Source organism: Limulus polyphemus, unplaced genomic scaffold, assembly GCF_000517525.1.
Source record: "Limulus polyphemus unplaced genomic scaffold, Limulus_polyphemus-2.1.2 Scaffold11, whole genome shotgun sequence".
NCBI classification, from domain to species: Eukaryota; Metazoa; Arthropoda; class Merostomata; order Xiphosura; family Limulidae; genus Limulus; species Limulus polyphemus.
In genome coordinates this window covers 1,175,498-1,187,876 of record NW_013665621.1, presented here as the reverse complement: position 1 = coordinate 1,187,876, position 12,379 = coordinate 1,175,498, and the positions used below count along the sequence as shown (strand labels likewise).

The following is a 12,379-nucleotide window of genomic DNA, read 5'->3' as shown; positions in this document are numbered from 1 at the left end:
AAGTGTTTTAAAGAATAATAAAAATAAGTTATCAGAAATTTGTTAGCAAGCTTCAGGCCAATCTAATGTTCCTTTATAAAATCAACAAGATAACCTCGACCTTCGCTGAAGTATCCCCAATGTATAACACTACCGTAATTACAAATATTCATAGAAGCACCATAGAAAAAAAAACACACTCTAATATTGATTTCAAACACCAAAAGATGTCACATCTTATGTAAAAATGTGAGTTTTGAAGATTTGTTTTTGGTCTGTTATTAAATTTACCGCTTACTGTTATTTTATTTTTTCTGATATCAGTGAGAACAAGCACCGTTTACTATACTATTTTTATTGCTTTACCCCATTACATGTCAAATAGTAACAAAACACCTTAAAACAAAGTATGTTCCACTAGAAAAATACCCCAGAATGTCAGTTTTAAGTTTACTTAAGTTGGAGCAGAGATACCAATAAGCCGCAATCACTTTAATCTCGTTTTTTTTTTTCGTTTTGTTTTGACAAAGAAAGTAGTTTTTTTTTGTAATTCTAATCAACTATTTGCTGTAAAACGTTTAGTGTTTTTGATTGGCACTTCACCCACACATCCATTTCAGCAAGCTAGTTTAACTACGCGGGCTGGCAGCCTTGAGGATAATGAGTACCCATGCGCTACGTGATGGTCTGTGAAGTTCCGTGGGGGTTTTTAATTGCTTTTTGGAATCTAACATGCATCTTTAGTGACAGAGATAGTGAGTGTGAGATGAGTCTCTGCTTCTTCGTTTTATAAATTTCTACAAGGAGTGTGACGTAAATTGTGCATCGATAAATTAGATCAAAATGTTTAAAAAATATCTAGGTTTCAAAACTGTTTAAACGTGATCGTTGAATACGTTTGTTTGTTTGTTTTGAATGTCGCGCAAAGCTACACGAGGGCTATCTGCGCTAGCCGTCCCTAATTTATCGGAGTGAGACTAGAGGGAAGGCAGCTAGTTATCACCACCCAACGCCAACTTTTGGGCTACTCTTTTACCAACGAATAGTGGGATTGACCGTCACGTTATAACGTTAATGGCTGAAAGGGAGAGCATGTTTGTTGGGAAGGGAGGCAGCAGTGATCCGGAGAAATGTAAGTTACCCGAGCTAGTCCATGATAGGTCAGCGGTAAGATTATTGACTTACAATACTACAATCCGGGGTTCGAATATCTCAGGTGGACAGAGCCCAGATAGTCTATCGTGTGGCTTTGAGGTAAAACAAACAAACAGTACATTATCTATTTTTGAAGAATTTATCTTCATCTCACTTCTACAAGAAATTTTATCGAAAGCTGCTCTTAACTAAAAAAAAAAAAGTTTAATAATTTAAATTTAATGCACTATCGAAAATAATAGAGTATAGCACGTGTTTTTTATCGTTCCAAGGAAATATGAATTTCACTTTCAGAATTTTACAAGTAAATTACACGGAAACCTCTTCCTAGAAAAAAAATCTTATCTATACAGTGAATTCAGTTTTGAACTCTGAAAGCATCTGTTGGATGAGTGTTCCGCTCTATTTTCATCTTCTATCATCCAGCAACTTTCGGCAGTTACCAAGGTACTGTATATGCTCTTGATAAACACACATCCCGAGCAATTTGCGCACGCTCGCAGTTCGGTGGTCGATTCACTTCGTACTTAAACGCGTCTCACAGACATATTTTCCAGACACTAAGCATGATCTGTCTTCTCGTGAGCACTTCAGAATGAGAAACGACGAGAGTTGACTACAACGATCAAACTTTCTCCGCAAGTTTTGTTTTCATATGATATTTTATGCACACAAGCTTCAGATATATTAGCATAACCTTGTTTGAATGTTGAAAACGTCAAACTTTTAAAAAAAAATTAATAATAAAAAATGAATAGGCGGATAAACTGACTGTATAGTCTGTCGAATCCGCTGCGTGGAAAGACTTCGGACGTTGTGCTTCGACTTGTCAACTCTTCTTTTGGTAAGTTTTAAGTACTTTATTTTCAAAATCTAATGTGAATATTTTGCATTAATAACTGTGACTGATGTATTAAGTTACACTTACAGTCTTCTGTCTGTATATATGTCTGTCTAAACACTAACAACCAAGCTACTGAATACGGTGATGCCTCATACACACAGCAAAATAAAGTAGCTTGGTATTACTCGCAATGAATAAGTTTATGTAACTCAGTGATGATTCACAGTAGAATCAAGAGCCAAACTAAATGCAGGTTCAGTTTTACAGCACGTGAATAAAATGGTGCAATGTGAATAATGCCAAGTTGTTGGGTTTATGAAACATTACCCATTGTTTAAGCTATTGTTGTTTTTTTCGCTGAAGCGTTTTTCAATGGTTTTCTCGTATTTTGTATGTTACATCAGTCCAAGACATCAATACCGTAATTATTATTGTTTAACTAGATCTTTAAAGTGAATGAACTCATACAAGGGAAGTGATATGTAGATCAGGATATTTCCTCGCAATTGGAGGGTCGCGGGTTCGAATCCCCGTCCCACCAAACATGCTCGCCCTTTCAGCCGTGGGGGCGTTATAATGTGACGGTCAATCCCACTATTCGTTGGTAAAAGAGTAGCCCAAGAGTTGGCGGTGGGTGATGATGACTAGCTGCCTTCCCTCTAGTCTTACACTGCAAAATTAGGGACGGCTAACGCAGATAGCCCTCGTGTAGCTTTACGCAAAATTCAAAAACAAACAAACAATGATAATTAAAAAAATTTTTTTTGGCAATAATTTATCACCATAATCCCCCACAAAATTTGCAAGGATTATTTTTTCGATTTTAATCTGATCCCCTCTCTCTTTGTGTACTGTTTTTGAGAATTTTATTCTGTAGCCAGACTAAATTATGGGAAAGTTAAATTGTTGCGTAATTCTAATAAATGGTTAGGTTATCACAAGGTGATAAGAGGATAAAATCACATTGCTTGGAGATGTTTGAGAGTGGATGTCCCTTTAAATCACAACTTATTTTTAATTGGCCATTGGTTAGGGCAGTGTGGATGAGATCTGTGTTTTCGTCGCCATGTTTTTGTGTTTACAGGAAGTAATATTTCAGTGGGTTAATAACATTAATAACACTTTATAGAAGAATGCTTTGGATAGACTTCTCACTGTAGAATCATGTTACATTCTTTTCTAAGGAAGAACATCATTTAGCGAGATTGTTAAACAATGTAGTGCCGAAGGATACAACATTTCAAAGAAGGAATATTTCTATGTTATCTGTGAAAGAAGGAGTCATGCACAGAAAAACATTTAAGTCAGTAACTAGCCCCAGTAACCAACTAACTTATCCGCAAAGTGAAAGGAATGGCTACAGAAGCCATCGTGACGAAATTGGGTATATATATTCGAATCGTTGGCGGGATAACAAACAAGAATTCGAAGCTCATCAAAGGTTAAAACGCTAAACATTTCAGTTACAATATTCCAGTTATACCTCAAAATAAGCAGCTGCTTTCACGAGAGGGATCCTGAAATTATGGCAAATACTTTTGACCACATACCTGTCAATTCCCCCTGATGCAGTTAACTGTTCTTATGCTCTCAGTCTGCTCAAACGTGATAGTGGAAACCGACGTCCACGTACAAAGGAGGAGATGTGGAAAGTTTGTGAAAACATTATTTTTCTTATATATATTTTAAATTTCGGTCATCTGAATGAGCACCAACAACAACTGAAGAAATAGTTCAAAGGACAACACAGAGCCTTGAACTTTATTCTTATAAAATGCAAATAACGCTCAGAAATTGCAAGTTTTTACTATTCCTTTCAAATTTTGAAATTGAAAATCCATCTAGTATTCGCGCGCTTTCATCCTTTAATTGGCCACCATTGCTTATTTGTTGGCTAGCTGCGCATAGCCGTCCCTAATTATGAAATGATAGGTTAGAGAGAAGGCAGCAAGTCAATAGCACCATCCGCAACTCTTGGGCTACCTATAATCCAAAAGATCATAGCGCGTTTTTGCAGCAACCGGACGCGAACTTTCAAATCTTTGATTTCACAGTCCGAGCAGGCTAACTGTTTTACCACGCAAAGATTAGGGAAAAAAAGGGGGTTGCGAGTAATTAAGTAGTTGTAGTGAATTAATTTTCTTTCAGTTGACACGAGTTTTTCTGCTTTGTGTTTCTAAACCCACATTAACTTGAAATAGAATGACATTAAAAATAATTTGAAATAGAATGACTTAAAAAAAAAACATTTCCTCTTCCAAAAGAAAATTTAAATTTAAAATTATTAAAATGATGTTTAAATAGGCTTGCTGTGCTAAATATTTTGTATTCTACTGTAAGACAGAAATCACATAACGTATTAAAATAGCTTTCATGTTGAGCACACAGAAGAACAAAAATTTATTTCAGTTTTTATAAAACTGATCTACGTTCGTTAATGAGATCTGACGCAGTAATTTTGTAGATGTAATCTAAAAAATCTCTTGAAAAAATTCTAATAATTTGCATATTACTTTTGATAAATCTGTAATTCAAGCTCCAACAAAATATATTACAAGTAATGATTTATTTGTTTCGGTCTAGAAAATTAATTTAAACTTCTACAAGAAAAAAAAACGGAATCTATGAATTAATGAATTAAATGTCTCAAAACTAAACTTTTAAAAATGTTTAGTAGCAATAAAGTCGAAAGTTTGGCGAGCTTAGTAGAAAGGTTAAAATTCACTAAGATCAGTGATCTATAAATTACCAACATATTATATACTGTTCTCTTACATAATATATATATATATATACACACACCATTATAATCATTGTTATTTATGAAACACACTATAAGAAAAGAAAGGAATGTAACTAAGCTTACTAGACACATATAAATGTATTTGTTTTATATTCTGTTATTGATTTCCTGTCCCTTGAAAAATGACCCCCAGTGGCACGGCGGTATTTCTGCGGACTTACAACGCTAGAATCCGTGTTTCGATACCCGTGGTGGGCAGAGCACAGATATTCCATTATGTAGCCTTGTGCTTAATTACAAACTAGCCCTTAAAAAAAAATACAGAAGCGTTTGAATAACAACACCTATTACGTTATTTTTTAGATTGTTTAATTTGAAGTCGATGATTTGAAATAGGAAAACTATATCGTGCTGCATTGAATTTTATGTTTATAAAACTTAAATGCACCCGAAGAATTTCATGACGTTACTGTTTTGAATGAAGCATTTTATAACACTAACAACAGAGCAAATTTTTTTTAACTTTCTAATCTGTAATATATATATATATATATATATATACCAAAATCAATGCTTATAAAAACATTTAGTTAAAATGCTATACTTAATAATTTAAATATATGATTTATAGTTTCGATGTTATCACTTTTGACATAATATTGAAATTCTTAATTCACTGTTAAAATTGTATTCAAGAGCGAAACAGACAATAATATAAGCCACGATACATACAAGTGATTTATCTGCACCTTTAAAATATAAGAACAAGTCAATGGTTAAACGGAATTTTTTTTAAAATTACAATTTGAGTTGAATTGTCTCTGTAAAAATTCTAGCAAGTTCAAGTACATTGAGAATCTGAGTTACCATTAATGATTCAGGAAAAATTTCGAGTATAGTTTACGTGTTCTCTGTGGTTAAATAATGCATTTATTTCTTCAGATTCTCACTAAATATTACTCTAGCACAGAAAATATGTTCAATTACTAAGAACCTATCATCTCAATTCATCGAGGGCCTGATGTGACGTTATTCACGCTACAGAGAAAGGAAAAAAAAGTTTCTTTTTTTATCTAAAGTTTCTTTATAATTTTATTTTTGAATAATCCTTACAATAACATTACGTGTTTAGTAAGGCTTGAATTTTGAAAGAGTATTCAGAGGAAGTGCTCAGATATTGGCTGATACATGAAGGACGTTTGATCATTTAGCTGCACAATGGGCTACGTGCGCTATGCAAACTGTAGGGATCGAACCCCTACATTTAGCGTCATAAGCCCTCAAGCTCACCACTGAGTCGCCGAGTGGCTATTTCAAAAACGTTGAAACAAATAGCACGGTTATCACGTGTGCTAATTTCTAACGAATTTGCATCCCACGTTTCGGGTGCTAATCTACTACCGTCTTCAGGGAAGTCGTTACAAAAATTTGTCTGTGATAGCAGAGGCTGGGATTTGACCCATGGCCTTCTTTTTAGAAAGGTAGAAAAAATAGCAACTAATTAATAACTAAACATAGAGGACTGAATAAGTTGCTAATCACAACAACACTGGTGTTTATCCGATTGCCACAACTTTACCCTAAGCACTTATTGTCGTTTAGGGCTGACATTTTTCAGAAATTATATATGAACTATATTTTTCGAAAAAAAATTGGAAAAAGTTAAACCACATAGCGAAACGTTAACTCTTATCCTTTATTGCCTCCGAAGGTGAAGGAGGTTATGCTTTCACTCCTGTTTGTTTGTATGTTTGTCAGCAAGATTTCTCGAAAATGACTGAATGGATTTGGATGAAAGTAGGTACACGTTTGAACTATGTCCCAACTTAGAAGTGAAAAGTGATTAGTTTTTGGAGGATCAAGGTCACGAAAAGAAATCCCTATCTGTTAGCATGGGCACTGATTTTTCACACTATTTTTACTCTATAACTCAGCCAAAATTGACCGGATTTTGATGAAACTTTGTGGACTTATGTCGAATATTATTTCTCATTATAGTCCCCAAAATGGTCCGTATTCATTGATAACGACGGACATAAGGACACATTTTCTTATTTTTTGAGGGCCTAATATGATCAACGCTGCCTGGTGGAAGTATGCGCTCTACTGAATTTTATTTTTTTGTGAAGATAAAAATTAAAATATCAAAATTGTGAATTTAATTTTTTAGCATAGGAACCTAGATCCTATTAAATTGCTTCTTTGTTTGAAAATTAATGTTACAGTTTTGTTCGTTAGGCTAATAACAAGTAATCAAAAGAGACTTTTAAAGTCAAGTAAGCACTCTCTACTTTCACACTGTTGAACGATGTCTCAGGAGAAGCTCGAGATTTACTTCTTCAACATCTGACCGTTTTTGATTTCCATTACGTCTAATTGTGTTAAGTTTTGTTGACTGGGGATTAATGAACCCATTCGTCGATGGAAGTAGCTGGTTAATGGATCTTTCGTTATAATTATTACAGGACCTTTATGGTACTAATTGCCAAGATGTTACACCTAATTTTTGTCCTATACTGCTTACTGCATTGTGAGAAATAAGCTTATAAAATCGATATAATATTAGAATGTGAGTTGAATCACATAACTCGCCCCCTCACAAATTAGAAATATGTGTTTATCTGTAAAATAACTTAGAACTTAGTTTATAGAACTTCGTCTTCTTTATCTTAGTTTTATTTCATTCACAACCGTTCTTGGCAGAGAAGCAGATTTCAAAACATTTTCATGAAAACGAGAGTTCATTTTGTTGAGCAATAGAATTTAGTTTTGACGCATAAGAACATGCACATAGAACCAACCCTCACTTATAAATAGTACCAACTCATTCAGTTGGTAAATCCATTAATACTTTTAACAGCGTGAGAGGTTACCATAGAACAGTATTATACAAAAGTTATAAACTCTAGTGTACTCTTAGAGTTATTACCAGGCGAAGAAAATCAGTCCAATCTCATATATTTCATTATTCATTCATGCAAAGGTACACTCTGTAAAAAAACAATTCAGATTAAACCCTTTATCACAAACACATAACGACGGGTGCTTTGCTTTTCTCTGTAAACGAAGAACGAGTTACAATCAAAGGATGTTAAAACCGTTCATGATGGGAAGAAGGAATGAACATCAAACAAAGTACAAAGTAGAAATAGATACTTGGACAACAAGAGTGATTGAGAAAAATATTTTCCTGTCTCTCTCTTCCTAAACGAAATAGCTTTACTCTCGAATTGTGCGTAGCAAATAAACTCGTGAATAATGATATTTAAATGCTCCACGTCTTAGAAATGTGATTTGTTTGTGCTTTTCATTCAAACCATTATCACGCTTTTTTTTTTCAGTTACTTCATTCTGTAGTAGTAGTACGCTCACCAAACTAAATAACGTTGGTTAAAAGAAAAATAAGTAAAGTCCAAGAAAGCATCTTCTCTAATAAGTGATTCAGGGAAGTCTTTTTCATTGACAGTGAAAGCTGAAATTGAATTTTCTCTAATGTATTAGAGAATGCGTATAAGCCAATGTAATTCAATAGATCACGAGAAATCCCTGAAAAGACAAAAATAGTCTTGAGGCTAAGTAGACACTGTGGAACACATATGTACTTTAAAATAAAGGTATATAGCGTTTTATTGACGACGTTGGGTTATGGATGTCACGTCGGTAATCTATTTGTTTGTAGTTAAGCGCAAAACTACACAATGGACTATCTACGCTGTGCCACCAAGGGTATCGAAACCCCAATTTTAGTGTAATAAGCCTTTAGACTTACCGCTGTGTCATTGGGGAGTATGTCGGTAGTCACTAGTCTCTTACGACGTATATAGTTTAGTTGAAATCAGTTATTTTTTGGATGATGACCTGTATCGAAAACATAAAACATTTAAAAGTATTACACGTCTTCAATTATGCAGAGAGCATGGTCCAGAAAGGTTCTGAAACCTTTTATGCTAAATCTGTTTTACCTATGTCTACAAGAACCGGTGTATGTTTATTATTTATTTGTAGTTAACTCCAGAGATAAGAGCATTGATATCTGTAATAGTAGTAGTTTCGTATGGTGTTTCTCACGCCCCCAAATTCTGTTGGAAGTGAGTATCCGGGAGTAGGGCTGGCGTCCTAGTTCAAACACCGGGTGACCATATTTCGGTGTGACGGGGATTCGAACCCGCAGATTGCGAGTCGAGTGCCCTGACCACCTGGCCATGCTGGGCCATTGACATCTGTATAGGGTCTAGATAGCATGTGTTGGGATAGACTCATATAACAGTAATTTTTGTGTGATTGAAAATTATTATGAGCACAACTCGTAGGGGTTGGATAATTTTAGGACTCCCCTTTAATAATGAAACAATCAGTTTGTTTATAAGCAGCTGAATACTGATGAAATCTACCTATTGTATCATTTTGACTAATTTTACGTTTTTCTCTGTTACAGAATTCAGTGTAAAGAACTGGACATAACAATAGGATGAGATAAGGCATTCATTCTCTCTATAAAAATACAAAGGATACCGCAGTAGTATTAAAATTATCAATTGCAATACTGTTGGTGGATGTTATTAAGAACCCTGTAAACAGTAAACACTTGTTATATGTTATTAGGGACCCTGTAACCAACAAACACTTGGTATATGTTATTAGAAACCCTGTAACAAATAAACACTTAATTGATATTATTAGGAACCCTGTAATCACCAACCAGTTGGTATATGTTATTAGAAATCCTGTAAACAACAAACAGTTGGTATATGTTATTAGGAACCCTGTAACAAATAAACACTTGGTTGATATTATTAGGAACTTTGTAATCACCAAACAGTTGGTATATGTTATTAGAAACCCGGTAATCAACAAACAGTTGGTATGTGGTATTAGGAAGCCTGTAACCAACAAACACTTGGTATGAGTTATTAGGAATTCTGTAATCAACAAGCACTTGGATACACAAGCAATTTGGTACATTAATTGTTTATAAATGTGCATTTAAGAAACCGATAGGGTAAGAGTTCTATCGATAATTTTAGGCTTAAATAGATATGTCCCAAGTCATACCACAGTTTGCACATGGTTATTTAAGCACAAATTTATTATGATTGCAACACAGTGTGTTAGATAAATTTAAACATAATTTGTCTATTTTTATAATTGTTTCTAAAGAAATATTTTGAAAAGAAGTTCGAATAATGCAAATAAAACAACAAGGAAGAACACGTGAAGTATGTGCACATTTCAAACCATCGCAAGCTTGCTTTCATAGACGATATGATAAGAAACAAGTATCCATGTTTTTTTCGTAATTGTTGCCTTTGATTAGAGTTTATTGCCTTTGGTTAGTTGGTACAGTATAGCCTACAAGGACGTTCTAGATACGTTTAAGTTCAGTTTCCCATGTAAGATGGCAATAAATATTTGTGTTTGTTTGAAGTAAAGCAGAAAGCTACACAATGGGCTATCTGTTTCTAGCGTTGTAAGTCCGCAGATATATAATATTTGTGACTTAAGTATACTTACTATAGTCTACGAATGTAACAAAAATATACAGATAATTAAAACAGAACAATGAAATGCATAGATCTTCAGGGAAACAATATCTTGTTCTGCAGAAGGTTCATGACATAGATGGAAATCGTAAATACTTATTCATTAAAAAAGTGTGATATATCCAAATGAATCTAATACAAATATTTCACAACTCCCACTCTAATGCAGCTTATCCTGCAATATTAGACTACGTCATGTGAGCTGAGTTACAACACAAACAACACCATTTAAACTTGTCCTGATATGTTAAAGTTTAGGTATAAAGGACTTTGCTCGTGAAGCACGCGGCTCATTAAACTGAATAATATTGAATCATTAAGATATCTGGAACGTACTTATTTAATTAAAAATTGTATTGAACCCCTGTCAGCAATGTTCTCTCTAATTTACTCAATCCATGTGATGAATGATTTTTTTTATATGCACCAGTATCAAAGCAATGTGCGGATGTGCGCTATCAGTTATTTTTTAGGCGGGAGTATGTTTAGACTATCGACCCTATGGGATCATTAGGCCGCTTTGTAATGCTACCAGTTGGTTATTTGGGCGTTAGGCCTATCGACTGCCAGGATCATTTAGGCCTTCAACGTATTGAGACTCCTTACCATTACTGAGGATGTGCGCAGCACTTGATTGATTGTTGTGTGGCCGCATACATCCTCAGTTGTTAACGGTGATCAGAAATCTTATATATTATGATCATTTATTATTTTACAATAACGATTCTTCAAAATAAGTTTGTTTTGTTTACTACAGTAGCAATATTGTCGCCAGTGCCAATACACTATTAGGGTGTCTAAATATTGGTTTAACGGCACATCTGTAGGATTCCAATGTTCAACTTAAGGTATCTTGTCATGAAAGCATGGTTTAAAGTTATAAATACGGCAATGTAGGAAAATTTAGCGTTTATCAATCTGCCCTTCTGTCGTCATTTCAAAACTTGTTTTTCTCTGAAGGTATCTCAAAAACTTTTTTCCTCTACTACAAACTCACTTGTTATATGAAAAATAACTACGTTAGATACTGACTGATGAAATATTGTATAGTTTCATTTATATATATATATATATAAATTCTACATCTAGAAAGCCGTAAACAAATATGTAACAAAATTCCACCTACACAAATATAAGGCGATCATTCAACTTGAGAAAATATGATAATTTGATATATATAAAAAAAAGAGTTTACCCAAAATTAAAACATCTTTTTAAAAGAAAGCTTCCAGTCCTATACATAGGACCGTTTTTATTAGAACCATCGTCAGTTTTAACGTGATGTAAGTACGATTAATGTGTCTTCCTACTCGAAAATGTGGTATAAATGTGAATTATCATACCTTTTTTGTCAAATACCAATACACATAAATAATATTTTTATTTGTAAGAATATATACATGTTACTTGCTAAGTAAAATCTCAACTAATTTGTAAATACAGCTTTCATTATTGTCTTAAAAAGATAGATATCCCAGAGGATTACCTGTAAAAAGACAGATTTTGTTGATGCACATCCAGCGTCTTTCTACAGAGGGTTACATACATTATACTTAAACGATTTTGAAACGTCGCCATGTCGTTAGAATCCATGCCATTACGTCTGACCATGCTCTATCTGACTACAGTGGATCTTGACAAAAGCTCTACTGCGTAATTTCTAGTGTGAAAAGCTCTGTCCTAAGGCTGTCGTGTGCAAAACACACAACTCCTCCTACTAGGAAGACGGTTTCCCAGCTCCCGTATCAAAAATCCGACAGCACAGAAATTCAATGTACTGTATCCGTCACGTGGCATTATGTTTTCGTTTGAATTTGATTGAATACCCGTTAAATTATCCATCTGCTTGAAGTATGTTGCGGTTGAGCTGATATACCGCGGTAGTAGCTCATGTATGTGTGACTGGAGTCGCTTTTTTCCAGACGGGGATCCTTCTTGCTCATGGATAGGTCTTGCCATTAATCTTCGTGTTCATGGATCTTCATCTGTTACAATATGCTGCAATTTGCTTAATACGGCTAGGAGTACGACTTGTTGCAGATCTCTTTCTAGTATGGTTCCTAGGTTACCCCAATTATAAACCATTATTACTATTTATACTTTCCAATTGACCTATAC

The 12,379-nt window shown here is 34.3% G+C and overlaps 1 long non-coding RNA gene across 1 annotated transcript in view; it reads left to right on the top strand.

The window, feature by feature from the left end:
• The first annotated feature begins 1,751 nt into the window (after nucleotides 1–1,751).
• Nucleotides 1,752–12,379, top strand: part of LOC111085147 — a 23,978-nt gene continuing 13,350 nt past the window's right edge. Inside the window, exon 1 of the long non-coding RNA XR_002609990.1 lies at nucleotides 1,752–1,978. This is a non-coding gene — a long non-coding RNA (uncharacterized LOC111085147). The remainder of the gene's footprint in view (nucleotides 1,979–12,379) is intronic.